The 23,130-nt window shown below is 52.0% G+C and overlaps 1 protein-coding gene and 1 non-coding gene across 3 annotated transcripts in view; one reads left to right on the plus strand and one right to left on the minus strand.

Moving 5' to 3' along the window:
- Window positions 1-1,434: 1,434 nt before the first annotated feature.
- Window positions 1,435-23,130, plus strand: part of Tp73 (tumor protein p73) — a 72,975-nt gene continuing 51,279 nt past the window's right edge. The window contains exon 1 of one of the 2 annotated variants that reach the window (XM_060378958.1): window positions 1,435-1,729. The gene's annotated coding sequence lies outside the window, so the exon portion shown is untranslated. Of the gene's footprint in view, window positions 1,730-19,983; window positions 20,097-23,130 lie in introns of those variants that run through there. The other variant, XM_060378957.1, reaches the window with a different exon arrangement.
- On the minus strand, window positions 6,942-7,085 carry LOC132653348 (small nucleolar RNA SNORA48). The gene has a single exon (XR_009591115.1). It is a non-coding gene; the product is annotated as a small nucleolar RNA SNORA48 (small nucleolar RNA).

Raw genomic sequence — 23,130 nt, forward strand, 5'->3', positions numbered from 1 at the left:
TCTCGGGAGCGCGGCGGAACGAATTCGTTGGCGGGTGGATCGGCTCACCTTCCTGGAGACGCTGGGTTAGATGTGGACTTAGATGCGCTTGGCCCGGCCGTGTGGCGCGGCACCCGGGTGGGCAGTCCGGCTAGGCATCTGCGGGACAGAGCCTCGACAGGGCGGCGCGGCCCGCTCGCTTCCCGGAGGGCCGCGCCCTCCCTCGCGCAGCACCCTCGCCCTCTGCGCCCCGGGGCTCGGTCAGCAGAGTGGTTGTTTCCGTCTGCTCCCAGCGCTTCTGAGGACCCCGCTGGAGCGCAGCCGCTGCCTTCCGCTGAGTTCTGAGACCTGGTGTTGTTCTGTGCGGCCCATAGCTCCCAGGCGCGTCTATACCGACGCTTCTAACTTTCGAGGACGCGAGCCCTGTCCGGAGAGAACCCGCCGAGCGCGCGGGGTGCTGAGCCTCCCTGGTCCCAGCCAGTCCCAAACTCTAGCTGGCTATTCATGCCCGTCCCCACCCTGAATCTAGCAAATAATTCCTCCCACCTCTCTTGCAACGCCACTAGCGGCACCGTTGCGATTCCGAGGGCCCGTGGGAACATCTCGGGCAAGGCCCACCCTGAAGAGCCGCTGCGGGGTCCCACGGGGAACCAAAGGCAGGGCACAGCTGGTGTCCGAGGCCGGCTCCGACCTCGTTCTGTGCGCCAGGCCGAGGGCCTGCGTGATGAGCTGAGGACACGGGGGACACCTCACTTACTTGCCTAGCGAGGAGGTGGCGGTGGGGCAGGAGACCTACCCCCTACCCCAAGCCTCTCCGTGTGTGCAGCTGTGGGCATCCGTTGAGCATCGCCCCCAGCACTAACACCTACGTGCGCTTTTGCAACCAAAGAAAAGACGCTGATACCTCGGGCTAGGAAACCCACACCGAGTGGCCCCGGGGTGTACCCGGCCGAGGAGGCTCAACCTCTGGGTGGAGCTGGAAGGGTCGAACCCGGAGGTTCCGCGCTCCCTCCTCTTTCCAGGCTGGCAAAGCGAGGGGCCTCCGAGCTGTTTTCAGAACAGCCGAGGTGCAGAGCGGGCCACAGCGGTCCTTCAGGGCCTTTGCTCTTCACTTTCCATCCCTCCAGGCTTTCTCAGGCCACGGCGAACCTGGAGGAGGCGCCGCCACCCCGCCGAGCGCACTCCCGACCCCACGGGTTGCAGGCTCAGGACAGGGGAGGGCTGAGGGGATCGGGAAGACGGGCGGGCGTCTGGGAAGAAGGCGGGGAGAGTCAGGGAGAGTCCGAGCAGCAGGTGCGGAGTCCGTCCCGCGTCCTCCTCTCGGCGCCTGCGCACCCTCCCGGCGCCCCGAGCCCCGCCAAAGGTCGCGGCCCTGGCCGGCTTCCCCCCGGCTCGGGCGGCCGGCTGGGGGCCCCGCAGAGAAGACCCCGCCGGGGCTCCGCGGGCGACGCGCGCCAAGCGGTGGCGGGAAGGAGGCGGGGGGAGCGGGCCCGGACCCCGGCTCGGGCAGAGCCAGCTGGGGAGGCGGAGCGCGCGTGGGAGCCCGGGGCCCCAGCGGCCGGCCTCCTCCCGCCACGGCTCAGTGCCCGCGCTGCCTTCCCGCCGGTCCGCTGAGAAAGGCGCTAAGCCCGCGGCAGCCCCCTCGCCGCCGCCTCCTGCCCCGCGCGCATTTAACCCGCTACCCGCAGCCCAGCCTGGAGGCAGCCGTGCCGCCCGGCCCTCCGCGACGCCAGCGCCCGGTCAGGAGCAGGTAGGCAGCGCGGGTATCAGCTCAAGGGCCAGGGATCGCGCACGAGGCTCCGACACTGGGGTTAGGGTGAGCGGCAGCCGGGGTGCTAGCCCCGTGAAGGGCCCCAGGGGCCCCGCGTCAGTGGCAGGAGGGGCCCGAGTGAGGCTAGAGGTAGGCGCAGTTGCTGCTAAGGGCCTGCGTCCTGCCCACACTGTCCACCAACGGACAGCGCCAAGGGATCTCGGTCCCGGGCAGATGCTAGAGCTCTGCTTTGGTGCCATTGGAAGTTAGGAGGAGCTTGGACATCTTACCTTTGGAGCAAATGCAAACCCTACTCTTTAAGGCTGGAGGCCTTTGAGCAAAGCTAGCTACAGCCACGACCTCTGTGCTGGCCCCAGGTGTGGGTTCCCCGAGGTTGGCTGCTCTTTTGAGTTGACGGCCTCCGTAGTCTTCCAGTCTTCTGGACTGGGCAGCTGCTTCTCACCGCAGGGGCCGGTCCACCTACGTACAGAGGTGGGGGGCAGGAAAATAGGGCTGACTTCTGAGCCCCGGGACACTTGGTTCCCTGTACGTTCTGGGGCAAGGCCGTTGTTTTTTCACTTAATGTTAAATCTTGTCTGTGTGCGCCTCAGTGTCCCTGTCAGAGAACAGCCTCAGCAGTTGATTCTGCCTCCTCCATGACATCAGTCCTGGAGGTTTAACTTAGGTTGTGGTGCCTCTACCTGCCGGGCCTCACAGCCCCTGTTTGGTTTTTGTTGTTCTTGTTGCCTTTGTTACTGTTTGTTGATATTTAGCTTTGGAAGAAAATCGACAGAGATAAAATACATCACAAATCCTTGGTGTATTGCAAATGTCATCTTCTCATCCTTTGATTTATTCAATAAAAAGTTTAAAACATTACTTTGTGAACAAAAGGAGGGCTAAGTATTTGGGATTTTGTTGCACAGGACTGTATGGATTGTGCATGCAATTTTAAAAGTAAGGTAAGCGGCTTCAAAAGGGTTGCATGCCGGCTAGCTAGTCCGGCAGCCTTGAGCAAGGGGTGGGAGATTGGCTGTCAAGCACGGGGGACATCAAGCAATGTGGTCCTTGTATTGAAGTCTCTGTGGGACCGGCAGGGCCTGCTCGCTCTGATGGTTACCCCGTTTGAAAGCATTCTGTACTAGAAGTCCGATGCTAGACTCAATTACTCTTCACGCTCTGGGACTTGGAGCAAGTTACTTAACCCTGGGAACCTCAGTCAGTTTACCCATCTGCAAACAGAGTCACAACAGTGCCTTTGGGAGGAAAGTACCCAGGGTGCAATAGCGAAAGTGGATGAGTGTTGATATCCACCAAGTGGCTCCCAAATGCCGTGGCGGTTGGTCCTCAATTTTGGCTCTAACACTGGCTGGGCCAGTTCCCAGGTTTTGGAGAGGCAGTGGCAGCAAGGCAGGAATCTGCTATGACCTGGGTGGAGGCTGGTGGCATCTGTCAGGAGTATATCCTGTAGCAAAGATGCTTCTGCTCCATGTCTATTTATAGAGCATGCCCAACCCAGGTCCCAGAATGGACTTTCGGTGTGGCACATGCAAAGGAGCATGGCTAAAGCAGAGATGAAGCGGGGAGACTGAGGGCCCAGAGAGCTTCGGGAGGCCCAGTTGGTATCCAGGATGCACTAACTCAAGACTCCTAGAACTCCAAAGTAAAACCACTTTCATCATTGCACTTTTTGAAAAAGTTGCATATACATCTTAACAGGAAACTGTTTCTGGCACTGAATTCAAGGGCAATTTACCTCCCAGAAGTAAACACAAATGATCTCTTGCTTGGTGTTGGGTTCCAGAGAAATCCTCAAAACACCCTTTGTGTTCCTTCTAACACTCAATCGTTCGAGGCAGCCTTTAGTTTCAGGCTAAGCTGAAACTTTTAAATTTCAAACTACTTCAACAGCGGAGAAGACACTGTGATGAGTAAATCTGTGACAGAAACTCCTAAAACGCAGATCACTCTGTCTTCTTTCTGTCTGAATGTGCAGCAATGAGGGCAACAGACACATTTTGTCACTTAGACCAGCTATGACAGCCCGCCCCTAGGCGGTGTCCTCTCAGTGCCTCCCACCCCGATGGGAGCAGCCTGTGGTCTGTCTGCCTTTGCAGACGCTGTCTCTTTCAAACTTTGCCTCTCCTGGACTTGTTGCTTCACAGGGGAGGATCAAAGAAGAAAGAAATGCTTAGCAAAACTATTGCTTATGAAGTATCGGCAGGAATTAGCACTTAGTGCATAATGGCTGTGCTCTGGTATTAGGCTAAATAATTTAGGATTTTATTTTTGCCTGTAATTCTCCAGTATCTCCTTGATGTAGGTGCTGCAATTTTGGCCATTTACAGATGAGGTAATGGAGGATTTAGCATGTGATTCAAGGGTCCTGGAGTTACATGTCTTCACCATGCAGGAGTCAAGATCCCAGATCTGAAAAACAGTCTAGGATGGGTGTTTCTCTCAAGTGTAGCTTGTGCTGGATATATGAAAATATCCTAATAAATATAAGACAGAATCACAGGGCCCTAGTACTTTGCATGGAACATTCTGTTGACTCTTTGAGGCTGGGAGACTAGAATTCGGAGTGATGTGAACTCATGTAAGGAAAAGAGAAACATCTTTATTTGTATTAATACCAAAGTAAATTTTCTCATCTTTAGAATGTAAACACAAACCGCAATTTTCACAGTCCATGGGATTTTCCTCACCCATTGCAATTACTGATACTGTCACTGAATGTCACAGCTTAGCAGAAGGCTCAAATTTTTGTTCTTATTGCCAACTTGAAATTCGGAGTTATGACACCTGCCGCTTGACTTGACCTTGTCCTAACCAAGAGATACATCCGTGGTCCTCTCACAGCTGCTGTTTAAACACTGTGACCAGTTCCTTCTTGCTCTTTCCTGCTGTGGTCATGAGTACACACCAGAAAAAAACAGCAGGAATTCGCCACTATGTATTCTGATGGCCAGAAGCCACCTGTCATGGTATGGGCAAGGCTAGTTCCCGTCCCAGGGGAGTCCCCTCTACACTCCTCTCAGACCAGCAGCTCCCTGTCCTGCAGGTCTGCCTACAGGCTCTGGCTCCGTGTGGCATAGCCTCCTCTTAGCCTCCTCTGAGGCTCCTGTGTGCAGATGTGTGGCTCACCTCAGCGACCCATCCTGAGATCTTTGCCCTAACCACAGCTGTAGAGACGCCAATTCTAGAAATACACTTTCTGAGGCCCCAGGGGAGAATGCCCTGTATTCAATTCTATGTATGTGCAACACTCCTTCTGTGTGTGCTTCTGCACCATCAGGGCCACCAGGCACCATCAGGCACCATCAGGCACCATCCGGCACCTGGAGAGGTCCACAGAGCATCAACATGGCTGGAGGGGTAGCAGAAGCACGAAGTAAAAGGCAAGGGAAGGTGTCCTAGGACATCATCACGGAGGCTGGGGTGGCCAGACGAACAAACAGTCCTGCTAGTGAAGGAGCAAGGGCTCTGAAGGTGGGTCTAGGCTATGGAGGAGGCAGGGGGACACAGAGGGACAGTGCCTGTGACACTCCTTGGGCCTTGCAGGGGGAGTCAGGTTCCCCAAACAGTGACCCATGAGGAAAGAAAACTACATCAGTCCACTTGCCTGGGTTCTTTGCTTGATGCATGACTTGGTATTGGTATTGACTAGGTAATGGGTATTACCTAGATGAATGAGAGGAAAGAAATGTTAGAACAATGGGTAGGGACAAACACCTACAATCTCAGCACTGGCGAGGCTGAGATAGAAGCATAAGAATTCAGGTCACCCTGTGCTACACAAGATCCTCTCTCTTTGAGTGTGTGTGTCTGTGGACTGTGTGTGTGTGTGTTTCTGTGACGCTATCAATTTTGGAGCCTGTTGTTGCCCTGTGCCTGTTGTCCTAAAGCTCTGGATCAGCAGGGCTGGCCTTTCACAGGTCCCAACTCTTCATGGATGATATAGATTTTGGGGTGGGCCTGGGCCTGGTGGTAGCTGAGCTTGTCAGCAGGATGGCTCTTCCTTACCCACGTCACCCGGGCGAGCTCTCCAGCACTGTTCCATCTAGGCCACCCAGTGCTGCCGTCAGCAGGAGGCGGGGTCACCTCTCCTGCTCTCCTGCCCTCAAGCTGGTTCACCCGCACCCATGCCTCCAAACCCAACTCCTCCATGCTGCTCAGTCAAAGCTTGGGAGCTGCTCTCCCAGGTGCTGCCAGCTGTCCTGTGCTCTCGCCTTCAGGGCCGGCTCATCTGCACCCCGCCATCAGGGGGAGCTCTGTAGTGCTGTCCAAGCAAGGTGCAGGGCCTGCTCTCCTGAGTGCTGCAGCTGGTGAGGGGCAGGGCCAGCTCTCCCACTCTCATGGTCCAGAGGCCTGTTCCCCCAACTGCCGCAGATGGCAGGGGCAGACAAGCAGTAGGGTCAACTCTCCCACACACATGCCCTGGGGTGGCACCCCTCCCCTGCCACCAGGGCTACTGTGCTGCCTGGGCAAGGCGAAGGGCCACTCTCTCCAGAGTCCTGCTGCTGGTGAGAGATGGGGTGAGCAAACTCGTGAGGGGCATGGCCAGTTCTGCACAGCCCCTGACATTCATGTGGTTCCCTACCTACCAGGGTACCCTCATGTTCTCTAGTGGAATTATAAGCTACAGACATTGACACCAACCACTGCCGCTGCATAACCACGGACCCAGACGTGGCCTTCAGAGGCAGCTTGGGCTGGAGCCACACTGTGGTCCCAGGTGGTGGGTCTGGCCACTCACAAGGGGCTGCTCCTCTCCACCCTCCATCTCATCTCTGTTTATAAAGCTCAAGCTGCCCCAATCCTCTTTTCCTCCCATGTGACCACCACAGACTCGCACACTGTGGTTGCTCACAGTGCAGGCTGGCCCCACAACTGGCGTACCCCTGGGTGACATCCTTGGTCCAGCTGTGGCGTGGCAGCAACAGGGTATCTATGGCTCACCCGTGTGGAGTTCTAGGGGGCAGATGTGTGGGTGCCATGGCAGGTCTCTGTCTTTCTTTCTCCTCCTGCATGGTGGCAGGCGAGGCTCTCTGCCTCTATGGCCTGCCTGTGCCATGGGGTGGAGGGCCAGCTCTGTTGGTATCTCTCCCCACCTGTGCTGTATGGCATGGCAGAACACAGGTTTCTGCCTGTCCTCCTCCTCCCACCACTGTGCTGCCTGCATTTGATTTGATATGATTTGATTTGATTCTTAAGTGCCCTAGGCGTAAGACAGCTTTGGCCACCAAGCCAGGCATCAGGCTAGGAAGAACAGAGGACTGCCATCTGCTCTGGCCCTGACGGATGTAAGAACACCACCACCACCAAGTTGTCTCTCTGCCTATTGCCAGGGGGTACAATTATTTTTCATATGCAACATTTCACTATGTAGCTCTGACTAGCCTGGAACTTTCTATGTAGACCAGGCTGGCCTCAGACTCTCAGAGACCCACAATTCTTTGCCTCCTGAGTGTTGGGATGAAAGGCCTGTATTGCTTGCAGTCATACAATGGCTAGAGGGTCTCTTCCACAGGAGAGAGGCAGGCTTTGGAGCATGAGGGAGACTGAAAGGTGAGGAACAGTTTCCTCCCCATTAAGACATCCTGTCAGGGAATGGATGCCATTTTGGAGTAGCTGTCCTGGGTACCGACTCTCTCTCAGGTTTATTTTCTCTGTGATACAGATTTCCTTCACAGTAGAGGTTTCACATTTTGTTTTAGGCAGTTGGAGCTGGGAGAGGCTTTGCCTGTGTCGCCTGGTTCTCTGTTGATTTGGTTTACAGTAAGTGGTACACCAAAGTGACGTTTTCTGGTTTCCACAGCCCGGGTCTGGGTGAACCCTTCAATCTCACCCGTCGTCCATCTGACACTGTCCAAAGAGGGCTCGCAGTACAGACTTGGGTGGGTGCAGTGTCGTATCACAGTCCACCGAAGAGGGACTTCCACAGACCAAGGAGGAAACAGGAATTAACAGTTGGAGCAGGCTAAGAACAGCATGAAGTGTGGAGAGCAGAGCTGCAGAGTTCTGGGTGCCAGGCCTTCAAGTTCTTTCATAGTCCGAGGCACCAAGGATGTATGAGCCGCCGCAGAGGCACCTGCACTGGAGGGGTTGACCTGGTGCAGCCTCAGCCTGAGGACTTGAGGGAGAAGGACGGGTTCTTCACGTGCCGACTCCAAAGCAGAAGCCTGAGAGGAAATTAGAACATGGCTTTGGGCAGCTGTAGCCACATTCTGGAGCTAAGCAGTTGATTCAGGGTCCTGTCCCGTTTACAGATGTTTAGCAGAAGATCAGATGCTGGTGCCAGATGCAGTGGTTTCCTGTGGAGACAGGGCTTTTCTCTGGAGTCACACCACCTCTTCTCTTTTCTACAATTTGGGTGTCTGTATGTTCCTGCGTCTGTAGGTATGCACGTCTGTGTGTGCATGTGGAAACCAGAGGCCATGTTCAAGGTCTTCCTCGGTTCCTATCCACCTTACTGTTTTGAGACAGGGTCTCTCACTGACTCTGGGGCTCAGACTAAGCAGCCAGGGAGCTCCAGATGTCCTCTAGTCTCTGCTCCCCAGGGCTAGGATTGCAGGCATTTGCTGCTCTGCCTGTTTTCCTGTTGTTTAAATTTATATTTATTCATTTATTTTACTTGTGTTTTGCATGCATGTATGTCTGTGTACTGTGTACATGCTTGGTGGTGCCTGTGGAGGTCAGAAGAAGGCATCAGATGCCCTGGAGCTGGAGTTACAGGTATTTGTGGACCCCTGTGTGGGTGTTGGGAACTGAACACAGGTCCTCTACAAGAACAAGTATTCTTAACCACTGAGCCATCTCTCCAGCCCTGTTGTTGTTGTATCAATGTCAGTTTTTTGTTGTTGATGTTGCTTTTATTTATTTATTTTTATGTGAGTTCTGGGAATCTGGACGCTGGTCTTCACACTTTGCTGATTGAATAGTCCCCCAAGTCACCCCATGTCTGCCAAAAGTAATCACATAGTCTTGTTGAACATGCTCTGCTTATTTGCATAGACTCAGTGAGACTGTGCTAGTCAAATAAGGACTTTCACAGCAGATCTCAGAAGCCTGTGCTGGCAGCCGAGCCGATCAGGGTCCCCGAGTCGGAATCCATCTGCAGAGCTGCTTCTTCTAGAGATTCCCCCAAATACCCTTCAGGCTGCTGGTCCCTCTGTTGGTCACAGTCCTTGCCTATGGGGCCACAAAGCCCTCATAGGCCGGGTATCAACCAGGGTTTTAACATGCATTCCCCCACCTCTGCGTGTATGTGGTGTGTGTGTGTGTGTGTGTGTGTGTGTGTGTGTGTGTGTGTGTGGTGTGTGTGTGTGTGTGTGTGTGTATGTGGTGTGTGTGTGTGTGTGTGTGTCACAGTGCACATCTGGTTGCCAGAGGACAATCTTCTCTCCTCCACCACATGGATTCCAGGGATGGAACCCAAGAAGTCTCCCTTGGTGGCAAGTGTCCTAACCCACTGAGCCCCAGTTCTCTCCCTTTTTACTTATATAAGCAGTTCTACCTCTGTGGAAATAAAGCATTTCAATCGTTTCCCCCTTCAGCATGGGTCAGGCGGTTTCAGTTCTGTTTACAAAGACTAATTGACCAGGTTCTCTAGGCTGTATATAGCTTTCTTTATAATTCTAGACATTTTTACCCAGTCCAACGGGTCTGACTTTGAAGCATGTACCAGAAATAGTCCTTCTCGAATCTCTTTGAGAAGGAACACTCGGATCACAGCTGCTCGCAGAGGCCGTGAGGAAAGTGACCGCCTGTGGCTGGAGAACTGGTCTAAAGTTGTGGTTCATCATCAGGTTGGGGGTGCATCACGTAGCGACTGGACATGAAAGGCAGATGTTTCCGTCACGGTGTAAGAAGACTTAGAGGTGTTGGGGAGAAGGCCTGGTGGTGGCTAAGCGCACTGCCCACTCCTGCAGAGACCCTAAGTTCAATTCCCTGCACCCACATGGTAGCTCACAAGCACCTGTGACTCCACTTATTCTTCTGCCGTCTGTGCGTGTGTGGCACACATACTACATGCAGGCAAAACATTTATATACATAAATAAACAAATCTTTACAAAAAAAAGAAAATTAGAATTATGGCTGGTAGAAAAGAGGTTGGATTTCTTGGGGTGTCATATAATTAATTAAATATTCATGCAAATATATACCGATAAAGGCCAAGCATCCTTCATTTGTAATTGAGCTCTGTGAAAGTGTGACAGAATTCATTTGTATTTCATAATAAGGGGACAAAAAAAATGTTCTTTTCAGATCTTCCAGGGGGCTGCTTCTCAGCCTCTTACATAAGAACTCAAGAGAGTTTTATGCGGCCCATCTGCAAAAGTTCAGCAGAAATTTGGAAAGCACTTGACATGGAGCTGGCAAGAAGGCTCAGTGGTGATGAGTACTTGCAGCTTTGCCTGAGGACTGGAGTTCAGTTGCCAGCACCCATGTTAGTGGCTCACAACTGCTTGTAACTCCAGCACCATGATATCTGATGCCCTCTTCTGGCCTCTGCAGGTACCTGCACACATGTGCAAATACACATAAAAATAGTAAAAGTAAGCTTTAAAACTTTTTTTTATAGAAAAGAAAGTTTTCAGTCAGGCATCCCAGCACTCAGAAAGCAGAGGCAAGTAGATCTCTTGTGAGTTTGAGGCTGGCCTGGCATATACATAGAAAGCTCCAGGTCAGTCAGGACTATATAGTGAGACTTTTTCTCAAAAAAAAATTTTTTTTTTCTACAATGAATCCAATTTTAGACAGCTTGAACCCAGAGATGTAGGGTATTTCTGTATTCCCAGCATTCAGGAGGCTAAAGCAAGAGGGGAGCTGAGACAGGAAGAGAAAGGTTAGGAATTTGAAGCTAGCCTGCAACACATAGTCAAAAAAGAAAACTCTAGAAGTGCTGGATAGTTTTTATGTCACCTTGACACACAGGGTAGAGTCATTTGGGAACCTTAATTCAAGGAATGACTCCACCAGATTGGCCTGTGGGACATAGTATTGATTAGTGACCCATTGGGGGCAGTGCCACTCTTGGGCGGGTGGTGCTGGGTGGTGTGAGGAGGCAGAGCAAGTGGGCCACAGGCAGCTTCCCCTGCGGCCTCTGCTTCAGTTCCTGCCTCCAGGTTTCTGCCTTGACTCCTGCCTCGACTTCCCCAGAGGATGGACACGAAGCTATAAGATGAAATAATCCCTTTCCACCCCAAGTTGCTTTTGGTTGTGGTGCTTTAGCACATCAGCACAAACCCACCTTTGACAATAGTTAACTTGAGCAACCAGAATTCTTTGTCTGTCATCCCTTCCCAACCTTCTACATCAATTTAATTTTGTTTTTCCTTCCTCCTCCCCACAAGCCTACTTTTCTTCCCTTCCTTCTTCCCCACCATCTGCCTTCTTGTCCTTTCTCTACCCCATCTACCCTTCCTCCATCCTTCTCCCTCCATCCTTTTTTCTTTATTCTGTAGCTGTTTTCAAATTAACCTTCAAACTAAACAAGTTCTTTCCCTTGAACCTCAATCTTCCCTTACCTTGCCTCTGAAGTTCCTTAACACAAAATGCCGCTCCTCTTCTTGTGTAGGGAAGGCTCCCTTCGAGCTTCCACTGGTGAGAGACTGAAGAATTTGAACTCTTAGCAATTCTAACTTCCCAAAGAGGTAGGCAAATGTGAGGCTTCACGCTGGCTTCCTAGCCATGGATGGCAGATGCAGGAATGCACACATAGGCATTTCTTCAAAGCTCCTTGCTGTGCATTTTCCCAAGTGGCACAGAATGTTTTTACTGGCTACTCTTGAACAGGGCTGGGGTTTAATTCTTGGCTTGCACATGGTGACTCACCACTATCAGTAACTTACTTCTACTTTCTCATCGTGTGTGTGTGTGTGTGTGTGTGTGTGTGTGTGTGTGTGTGTGATTCTATGTACATATGTAACATCTAGGGACCACATATGAGAGAAAACACATGATGTTTGTCTTGCTGAGACTGGCTTAATTCACTTAACATGATCATCTCCAGTTGCTTCCATTTCCATGAAAATGACCTACTTTTGTCCTTTATGGCTGAATATTTTCCATTGCATATATTTGTCACAGTGAGTGTTGGCATGCAGGTATCGCTCTGATGTGCTAACTGGAGTCTGGGGTGGATGTCACTAGTGGTGTCGTTACACAGTGGGTCTGTTTCTGAAGTCCCTGCGCCTGCACGCTGACTTCTGTGCTGGTTGGACCAGTTTGCCTTGCCTGCTACAGTCTGTCAGGTGGCCTTCTGTCCACGTCCTCACCAGCAGTCGCTGCTTTTCCTTCTCTGATGGTTGGTGAGATGGAATCTCAGTAAAGTTTTGGTTTGCATTTCCTTGATTTCCCATTTTAAAATACATTTATTAGCTATTTGCACTTCCTCTTTTGAGGATTGTCTGCTCATTCCATTGTCCCATTTTTAAAACTTAGGTTGCTTGAGTGTGTGTGTTCAGTTTTTAAAATATTTGCTTTAGTTTTATGTGTGTGCAGGTATGTGTGCCTGCGTGTACCTATGTGCAACACATGTATGCAGGAACCCAAATAGGCCAGAACATATCAAACTCCCTGGAGCTGGACATACAGCAGTTTAAATCACCTGATGCAGGTTCTGGGGATTGAACCTGGGTCCTCCACAACCGTGCTATGCCCTTTGGACTGCTGAGGCATCTCTGTAGCCCTTGCGTTTAGTTTTTTTGAGTTCTTTGTATATTCTATTATTTTATGGGTTGGGATGTTTTGCCTGCAAATATGTCTGTGTGCCACATGTGTGTCTGGTGCCCATAGAGGCCAGAAGGGAGTTTTAGGTCCTAGAACAAGAATTACAAATGTTTGTGAGCCACCGTATGGGTGCAATGGGTTGAACCCATCTCCCCTGGAAGAGCAGCCAATATTGACTAGAGCTGAACTGCTCTCTTTGAGTCTCTAAGTATCAGTCCTCTGCCAAATATTTAGCCAGCAAAGACATCTTCCCACTCTGGACTGTCTCTTCATTCAAGCAGCTGTTTCCTTTTCTGTACAGTCTTTTGAATGTCATGAAGTCCCCAACAATGGTCTCCTGCAGGGGGAAGAGGTGAGGGACAGAGAGCATAGTCTTCCTCGTTCTGCTGTCTTCTCAGATGCCACTGCGTCATGTACTGAGCCTCCACACCAGGCTCTCTGGAGAGGGCAAGGCTGCATCCCTCCAGCGACCTTTCCTGAGCCACCATGGACCACACCCTAGACTCCCTGGGAGAACGATTCAGGGATAGCAGGAACCCAGGACAGTTAGCACAGCTTCTCTGCAAACCAGCTCCAGCACAGGCACCTTGGGCATCACCCATCCCATCACCCCATCTTCTTGCCGACCATGGCCAGGGTATGGAGTAGGCAGGGCCTGGGCAGGAGATGCACAGGGCAGGCTGTGCCAGGCTGCTCGGGGTTGCTGTATCTAGGAAGGGCTGCCCTTCTTAGGGTGGCAGCTGTGGCCCCTCCCATGGGGACAGCAGGGACTCTTAATCACTCACCTGCTGCTCAGAGCCACTGCCAGCCTGGGAGGGTGTCTGGGGAAGCTGTGCTAACTGTCTTGGGTTCCTGCTATCCCTGCACAGGGCCTGTCCTGGTAGGGGCAATACGCACGGTGGACACCTTTCGGTGGGCATTTTGTAGAGAGTGAGGAAACCCCACTCTCCCATTCAAAACTACATCCTGGGATTTAGACTTCCTAGCTATGTCTACCTCCGGATTTAGCTAAACCCAGGGACTTAGGTTTTGAGACCTCCAGGTTCACCCAGTGATGTCCAGGTGGAGGCTGCCCTGCTCGAGCACATGCCTGGCACCCCTCAGCTCAGCTGACCTTTGGGGAGCCCCTCGTGGGACTGAGGAGAGTATCCCAGGTGCCAGGGCTGGTCTTCAGGGCATCTTAGCCAGCAGTGTGGGGGGGAGGCTCACAGTAGAGAGGGGTCTCACTTCTACAGAGGTCCCAGCAGAGGGAAGGTGACTTCCCCAGTGGCAACGGGGACTTCCTGTTATCTGAGCTGTCCAGACGTGAGCAGTAAGCAGCCCATAATATTCTTTTAGGAAGCCCCAATGGGGTCCCACAGCGCAGACTAGACTCATCTCTCATGCTAGAGAAGGAGGCTCTGCAAGTGATTGTCACGTAAGTTATGGGCATTCCCTTGATTCGCAAGACCTGGAGTAGACAACGCAGCCCCTCCTTCCTGCCACCACCATCCTCGGTCTCCCTGTGGTCAACTACCAGCAACAAGCTTTGTAATTACCACAGCCTCCTGTCACTTCTTTCTTTTGGAACAAGGCATGCTCCGGCTTGCTTCTGGGCCCTTAATTTTTGATCAGGGACACCTCCTTGACTAATTATTTGGCAGTAATGAGGAAGGAGAGATGAAGTTGTGAAAGTGTCCCCAAGCTTACAGAATGAAGCTGCAAATTAAAAAATGAGGCATGGGTAAACAGGGCGCTAATTGGATTAATGTGAAAAAGATGGATTGGGAGAAGAATAGTGAGGTAACCACAGGAAGACTGAGTAATTCCAGGAGCGTCGCCCAGCCTTCGTGGGGTAGGTGTGAGTTTCAGAGTGTGACAAGAGCTACAGATAAGGTCAGCTCTTGATAGTAAAATGTGCCACTGTGTATGCAAAACACATCTGACTCATTCATGCGTGCAAACCCACACCATGCATGGCTGCTGTGTCACTCTCTGGCCCTGAGTCATTTCTGGAGGTACCAGAACTTGCATGTGCCAACTGCCTTTTTTTTTTCGCAGTTGTAATAAACGCCTCGGTTTCTTTTTTCAAATATGTATGAGTGTATGTGTGGGTATGCACATGTGAGTGCAGGTGCCGGTGAAGGCTGGAAGCTCAGATTCCCCTTGAAGCTGAAGTTTCAGGCAGTTGTGAGCTTCCTGGTATGGCGTGGGAACCAAGCTCCCAAGTGCAACCTGCGCCCTTGACCACTGAGCCATCTCTCCAACCCCTCATTCTATTTCCCCATGGCTCTATCTATCTAGTGCTTTTGAATTCTTTGAATCTTGAGCCAAGCCTATATATGTACTACCTGATGTAATTTTATTTAAAAAAAAAAACCCTCATATGTCAGAAGGTAATAAAGTTATGGTGGGGGCGTCCCACTTTTGAATGAGCAAGAGGGTGCTGAACTTTTCAAGCCCTGATGTCATCAGATAAGGGGAAGTGTCTCTCACATGAGAAGCTAGTAGTGAAATCGGCCAGAGCTCTTCGGAGGGCAAGGGGTGCTGATGAGTGCTCTCCAGGGCTTCTCCCGGCATCTCGGCAAGGTGTCGGGTTTCTGCAGGGCTTGTGGGGACTCTGAATGGCCTCATTGTCCTCTTCCCCTGGCCACAGTGATGCTCTGTAGACCAGATTAACTCTGGGTTACTGGACTCACTCCCAAGCCCTGGTCGGCATCTAGGCTGCTCAAGAGTTAATAGTTTCTATAAAATACTAATTTATACACAAGTAGCATAGTATTTGAGCCATGCATGCTTTTAAGTTTATTAAGTCTTTATTCTTAGGATGAACCTTATCATATAATTATTACCTTGTGCTGTCTTGATCACCATGGTTCTTACTTGGATCAAAACTCACACTGAGCAGTAATTCTGTGCTACAAAGGAGAATTGAGTTTTGCAGCTGTCTCCAAGTCTACCAGTCCAACATAAACGCAGGCGATACTTGAACTATATATTACAGTTCCACCAAGAGGCTAAACACACCCCAGCCAGCTTTGCCAGAGTGGGGACAAGCCGCTGGCTTACGAGCGTCCTGAATTTCTAAATGCACAAAGGGACTATGAAGTGGGGAAAATGTATTTTACTTAAGACTTTGTCTGCCCACCCATCCTGTCCATTTATCCATCCATCTACCTACCTCCCATCAATCTGTCCTCTCTCTAGTCATTTATCTATCTGTCCACCTATGAATCCACCCATTTGTTCATTCCATCCATCCATCCATTCATCCATCCCACCCCGTCCTGTATGTCCATCCATCTGTCCATCCATCCACCTGTACATCCATTCACTCACCCACAAAACGAATATGAAAACATTTATCTCTTGCTTTTTATTGAGTGCCTGTTGTATACTAGGTCCTGTTCTGGGGCTAGAGAATTCATACTTTATAAGCTCTGCCTTTGCCATTCCATGATATCAGTTTGAAGCTGCAGTTTTAATCCTGTGAAGTGCAGGCCTCTTGGAGGTCCCCAGAGGCTACCACAGCAGAAGGCAGAACACAAAAGCCCACGGTCCTCCAAGGATACTCTTTGCTCATTGTTCAGGTGTGGGTGGAATAGGTCTTGCAGTGGGTGGAGGGGGGCAGTCTTGGGTCTGCCCTTCGAGGGACCATCAGAAACATCAGCAAGCAAGCAGGGCCACTTCTCTGAGGCCACTCCCTTTAACCGTGTGAAGACATCAGAGAGGACACAATCAAATGTGCTGAAAGGCACAGTGGTTTTGCCAAAACCATGCTTGGGGGAGCCAGGTCCGCTGTCTGTGGATCGCTGAAAAGAGTGAAAGTGGATGCTGCAGGGAAGCTCAGTGAACGTCTGTCAGGCAGGTAAGGTGGACATCATTTCAGTCATGAACTATGCGTTACGTACATCGATCCCTCAGTTTCCTCACAGGAGACAGAGACAGCGGCAGTAACTCGGTATTAGTGCGACAGTTCCATTCACACCAAATGAGCAGCATCAACCAGGGCATGAGCTGTCTGTCACGCCCTCTGACTCCTGCATGCTCTCAGGGCTACTGGGAGAGCTGACAGCAGGACTGAAGAGTCGTAGGCAACAAAGGAGGAGCGCTCTGACAGTGTCAGGCAGGTTGGAAGGGCAGGCTGTCTTAACTGGGCCTCCATCTGCCAACATCCCTGGCCTTGGCTGTCATCCAGGGCAGCCTTTGACCTCTTAAAGAAGCGTCTCGTGTTTTACTGAGCAGGAACGGGGCCCACTCAAGACAGTCCTTCAGTCTCAGAAATGAATCAATATTAACACTAGGGCTTTGGGGCCCTAGCTGTTGCCACTTGAGCGAGTATCTCTATTGGAAGCTCAGAGCGGCTGAGGGCTGACTCTGCACACTGGGCTCTCAGGACGCCTCTGAGCTAGCTGGGAAACCTGTTCCCTAAGGCAACCACATTCTAATCCCCTGGAGCGCTTCCTCCTGCTTCAGGGAAGGTGAGATCCTGATCATGCAAGGTAATTAACCAGGCGGCCCAGTAGGCCCAGTACCACCAGAAACAGTGATTAAACAGGTATTTCAGAAGAGCTGGGTGCCCGGAGTCATTGAGAGGTGCGGAAGCCAGACCCTCCAGCAGCCTCTGTGGAATGGAAGGCTCTCCTGTTGTCAAACCAAGGGTGTGAGAGCAGAAGATCCGGTCCCACTACTCGCCTGCTGTGAGGTGGTGTGGGCACAGAGCGATACTCTCTCCACCTTGCCCCTCGCCACCTGCAGCAGTTGGGAGAGCTCGCCCTGTCCCTTGCTGACCACAACATCAGGAGAGTGAGCCCCCAGCCTCCACTGGGCAGCACAGTAGAGCTGGCTCTGGTGACATGGGTGTGAGTGACCCAGGACCAAGGGTGTGCGAGTAGGAGACCTGGCTTTGCCCCTTGCCAGCTTCAGTATTGGGCAAGCCAGCCAGAACAGTCCTCGAGCACTCACCCTGGTGGTGTGGGTACGGAGGCTGGTGGGTGGACCAACTCAGCTACCGCCAGGCCCAGATCCAGGGCTTTGAGTTTGCCCACCCCAACATCTACCTCATTTACCAGCTGTTCCAGTGCCTGAAAGGGCCAGCCTGCAGATCCAAAGCCGAAGGATCTCCACACCATGGGGCAACAGCAGGACACCCAAGAGGATTCAGTATTGATGGTGCAGCAGAAGCCAGAGGCCTCGAACCAGACCAATGACTCACTGCAATAGACATTTGCAAGGAAAAATGTGTGGACAAAAGCGTATACTGTGGAACACACTATGATATACTACAGCTTCTAAGATGAGATTTTTAAAATCTTTCATTTTTTTGTTTTTTATTTTCTTTTGGGGAGTGACGTTGCAAGAGCAGAGGGCAGTTACGAATGTTTGGGGGGAAAAGTGGCATTGGGGTGCATGACATGAAACAAATAAGAAAGAAGATGCTTTAGCCAGCTATGGTTGCTCACATCCAGGAGGAAGAGGAAGGTAGATCTTTGTGAGTTTGAGGCCAGCCTTGTCTATATATCAAGTTCTAGGATAACCAGGGATATATAGTTTGCCCATGTCTAAAAAGGGGAAGATGAAGAAAGAGAAAGAAGGAAGGAAGGAGAGAGAGAGTCCCCCAGGCCTGGCATGTTATGAAGCTTTCAGTACCAACCCTATGGACTGGGTTTTGAATCAGTTCAGAGGGAAGCTTGTTATTACCCTCAGCAATTAAGCCACTGTTTCACAGTTGGGCACATATTACTTTCCAAATGGTGTTTGTTTTGTTCTGTTCTGTTCGAGACACAGTTTCTCTGTGTAGCCTTAGCTGCCCTGGACTCACTTTCTAGATCAGGATGGCCTCAAACTCATAGAGATCCACCTGCCTCTATCTCCCTGAATGCTGGGATTACAGGCGTGGGCCGTGACACCCATCTCCAAATGTTTTGTTTTGTTTTGTTTTTCTATTCCCTTTATCCTGCTAATCCTCCCCATCTCACAACCTCAATTTCCCAATCTCCTTCCCTCCCTCTTTACCTAAACCTTTCCACCCACAATATTTCCCCTCTTTACTTACTTTCTTTATACCTTTGCTCTACCATCTTTCTGCCTTTAAAGGTCACTCTCCCTGTAATGGTTAGGTATGAACAGGGCAGGTTCCCTCATGAGCATCAGGGGAAATTCGACGATATAAAAATGTCTGCAGTGGGCACTGGAGAGATGGCTGAGCCACTAAGAGTTCAGACTGTTCTTTAAAGGGACCCAAGTTTGGTTTCCAGTACTTACACTGAACAGCTCAAAACCACCTGCAACTCGGGTTCCAGAGGAACTGCCACTCACAGCCTCCAAGAGGACCTGCGTCCACACTCACATACCAATGCGCAGATACTTATAATTATTGTTTTTTTTTTTTAATCTTAAAAATGCCTCAGTGGAATGGGAAGTTCAGGCCTGGAAACTCATTCACAGAGAGCAAGCCCCGGAACTGCCACCAGCTGCCTCAGCTTCCCAAGCCGACTTCCGCTGGGTGTTTATAAGCCCCAAATTTGATGATGTTGCCTTTGCTCTATCAATCGGGCTACTTCATATGTCTCCACTGGATGTTGTGAGCTTCTGACTTGATGGTGTCTCACTTTTATCTCATAAGATGAGCAATAGCAATGTCTGTTGGAAACGGTTTGCCTTCTAGAGGTCACCATGCAACCCTGGATGGTCTGGAACTCGCTATGTGGATCAGGCTGGCCTCAGACTCACAGAGGTCAGCCTGCCTCTGCCTCCTGAGTGCTGAGGTTAAGGGTGTGCACCACCGCGTTCCAGCAAGGGCAATGTTTTTGATGTTCTTGGGTGTGTGCTGTTTTTCCTGTTACAGAGTCAGGGGCCCGACCTGGACAAAGGCAAAGGGTTTCGGGGAGAGAAGGAGGCCTCCTCACTCCCAGAGTCTACGTTTGCAAAGCCTGAATGGCACATGATGGTTTCCTCATATAATGTGTATTTCAGCAGGTGGAAAGCGAGGGTGCCCCGGGGTCCTTTCACCTGCAGTTAAGAACACGGGGGAGAAATTCCGAATTTGGCACTCTGGCTGCTCAGCATCCTGGGGCCACACCAACTGGAGTTCAGTCTGGGTATGAAAGGACAAAAGCATCATTCCTAACATTTAAAAGATGGGCTCTTAGCTGCTGCCCACACAGGTCTGTGTGGTTGACAAGGGTGGGTACTCAGGACTTATCCGAGTAGTTCAGGGGAGGACTAAGCAAGGAGAGAGATGGGGCCGAGGTGTGAAGGGCTCTTTGTGCCACCTTCTGGTTTAGTTTATGTGCGTGGGCTATCAGTGGACGAGCAGACGGTGCAGGAGCTGCCCCTGTGATTTCACCTCCCAAGCCCAGGTTTCCCAGGTAACGGTCCCCATGTTGGTCACTGGGGTCAAGAACACAGGCCAGCAAGGTGCCTGTAAGCCTAGTAGCTGGTCCCCAGGCCCAGGGCTCCCAGCCAGACTCCACCCACTGGCTTGAAGCTAGCCACACAGGCCTCCCAGCTTCCTTAACTCCAATGTCATCACCTAGGCAACTGGGACGCTGCTGCCACTGCCCTGCCACTGCCCGCCTGCAAGCCACGGGGCCTTCAGCACCTCTACCCAAGTCTACGGACCCAGCCAGGGCCCAGGCTCAGCAAAGGTAGGCAGGGTCTCTGCCTGACTCTCAGCTCTGAAATCAGGGTTCTCCTGCTGTCCCCCTTCCCCACAGGGCAACAGCCTCCAGGTGCAAACAGGTTACAAAAGCCCCTCCACACTAACTCTCACCTGGTAGCCCGGAAGGAGGGCACTGTGTGAGGAGGCAAGCCCCATCGCTAAGCCGGCAGCCAGGCCAGTCTGAAGAGGCATTGTCTGTGGTTCTGATGGGGCCAGGCAATGCGGCACGGTGCTTTGGGAAGTCATCTGTTCTGAGGGGTCTACGGGCTCTCCCTGTGACCCTGTGCTATGGCAGACCAAGATGGAGCTGGAAGGGATTCTGGCATCTCCACAGCCTCATTCCGTTGAGCCACCTGAATTTCTCTTTAACCACTGCCCAAGAGACACCAAACATCTACCCGGACCCCCTGAGGCCACGGTTAGTCCCTATAGGACGCTGCCACTGCCCAGAACTGACTGGCTCTCCCTAGCTCCCGCTTTACCACCTAACCTCCGAGCCTCTTTCAGCCTGGGCCTGGCTTGGGCTTCCTGATCCTAACATGCTGGCCGAAGTGTGGAGACAGGGCCTGGACAGGCCCTGCTCCTGCTGTTGTCCACTTGTTTATTTGCTGTGAACAGGTGTGAATGTCCTAGGACAGGCAAATTATACGGGGTCCTGGCAGGGTGAGGTGCAGAAAATCCTATGGAAATTGTTGCACCAAGGCCAGAGCATATGTGAATAAGCATGTGAACAACTCAGTGTGTGTGTGTGAGCCAGTGTGCACATGGGGGTGAGAGAGTGGGCAGAGCCGGGGGTCGTATGTGTGTGTGAGCCAGTGTGCACACGGGGGTGAGAGAGTGGGCAGAGCCGGGGGTTGTATGTGTGTGTGAGCCAGTGTGCACACGGGGGTGAGAGAGTGGGCAGAGCCGGGGGTCGTATGTGTGTGTGAGCCAGTGTGCACACGGGGGTGAGAGAGTGGGCAGAGCCGGGGGTCGTATGTGTGTGTGAGCCAGTGTGCACACGGGGGTGAGAGAGTGGGCAGAGCCGGGGGTCGTATGTGTGTGTGAGCCAGTGTGCACACGGGGGTGAGAGAGTGGGCAGAGCCGGGGGTCGTATGTGTGTGTGAGCCAGTGTGCACACGGGGGTGAGAGAGTGGGCAGAGCCGGGGGTCGTATGTGTGCGTGAGCCAGTGTGCACATGGGGGTGAGAGAGTGGGCAGAGCCGGGGGTTGTATGTGTGTGTGAGCCAGTGTGCACATGGGGGTGAGAGAGTGGGCAGAGCCGGGGGTCGTATGTGTGTGTGAGCCAGTGTGCACATGGGGGTGAGAGAGTGGGCAGAGCCGGGGGTCGTATGTGTGTGTGAGCCAGTGTGCACATGGGGGTGAGAGAGTGGGCAGAGCCGGGGGTCGTATGTGTGTGTGATTCAGTGTGCACATGGGGGTGAGAGAGTGGGCAGAGCCGGGGGTCGTATGTGTGTGTGAGCCAGTGTGCACACGGGGGTGAGAGAGTGGGTGCCAGGGAGTGTACGGGCCAAGCCCTCCGAATTTTATCATTATCATCTCAGCAGGCCCTACCCTTGGCCCTGGAGCCCAGATGGCTGGAATTTTACATGAGAGAGCTGTTTGCCCCCAGTTTTTAAAGTCAGGGTCTTGTTTTGTAGCTTAAGCTGGCCTAGAATCCACTGTATACTCCAGGCTGGTCTTGAGCTCTGATCCTCCTGCCTCAGTCTCCCCAGTGCTGAGATTGCAGCCATGTGTCACCATGGCTAGTTGTCTTGGAGTCTCTCTAAGTTGATCTCTTACTGGTTATCGGTTGCTGGCCCTGTTAGCATGCACTGTAGTCATGAGGCCCTCATAGCATGAGACTTGCATTATGATGGTCTCGTGCCTACAGTGAATGCTAACAGGGCACACAGGAGGACTCGGGGCTCTGCTGTGCCACACAAAGCCAGTACTTGGTCCTAAACTCGGAATTCCCAACAGACCAAAGCCCAAATGAGGATACAGTTGCTATCTGTCTGTCTGTCTGTCTGTCTGTCTGTCTATCTATCTATTTATCTAGTAAATATATATAAAGGCATGTGAATACATCCCGGAGATTAAACTCAAGCCACGCTTGGCAGCAGGTGCCTTTCCCTGCTAAGCCAGCTCACCCAGCCCCTATAGGAGCCTTCTAGTCTTGGGGTGCAAGTGGTGAGGCTTAAACCCTAATAGCTCACTCCTGGGGTTCACTCAACCTTCCCTGACCTTCAAGGCCACTTGATCACACTAATTGACTGATTCTTCCACCAATGTCTGTTCATTAGGACTAATTTTGTGCTGTGCACTCAGTGAGCAAAGTACACAGGTCTGTCCTCTGCATTGTATCCAAACCTGGGTTCTATCCGTGCAGCAGATGCCATGACACTTGGGGGGGGGGCAGGGCTTGTCCAAAGACCCTGGGGGTGAGGCTCTGCAGCCGTTCTTGGTCCTAAGAGGACCAGTAGGATTCTGCTACCAGGCAGCACAGAGCCTGTCCTCACAGCCCTAGGGCTGAGGACAAGGGGGTTCTGACGTGTTTGGCATCTGGCTCTACCAGGTTAAAGGCCAGTTGGAGAGGTGAGTGGGACAGAGAGTGCCTGCAAGAAGCCATTTTCCAAATCCAAAATCAAATAGAAGCTGGGCCATGAGGACCCACAGGTTACTGAATTGCAGACACAGGACTCTATTCCACCCTGGGTCCTTAGTAACAGCCTTGTCCAGGAATCTCCCAAAAGCTTTCCACAGACCATTTGTGCAAGGAAGGTGTGACAGCCTAGAAAGACTAGAGGATACGGGCTCCACATACAGGAAGAGGTGGGCACCCTGACTGTTGAAGGTCTTGATGATGGTCAGTCCCTCGGTCTGAGGGTCAGGATGCACGCTTTAGGCTCCGTTTCTGCCCGTGTCCCCATCACTGTCCACACTTGCTCTACCTGCCTCTGTCCAGGCCTGGCTCGGTGACCTCAGACCTCTGCACTCAGCGGCTCTGGCCTGGAGTAGGCTTTGTGTGGAAGACCTGAG

This window comes from Meriones unguiculatus, chromosome 3, assembly GCF_030254825.1.
Source record: "Meriones unguiculatus strain TT.TT164.6M chromosome 3, Bangor_MerUng_6.1, whole genome shotgun sequence".
Taxonomy (NCBI): domain Eukaryota; kingdom Metazoa; phylum Chordata; class Mammalia; order Rodentia; family Muridae; genus Meriones; species Meriones unguiculatus.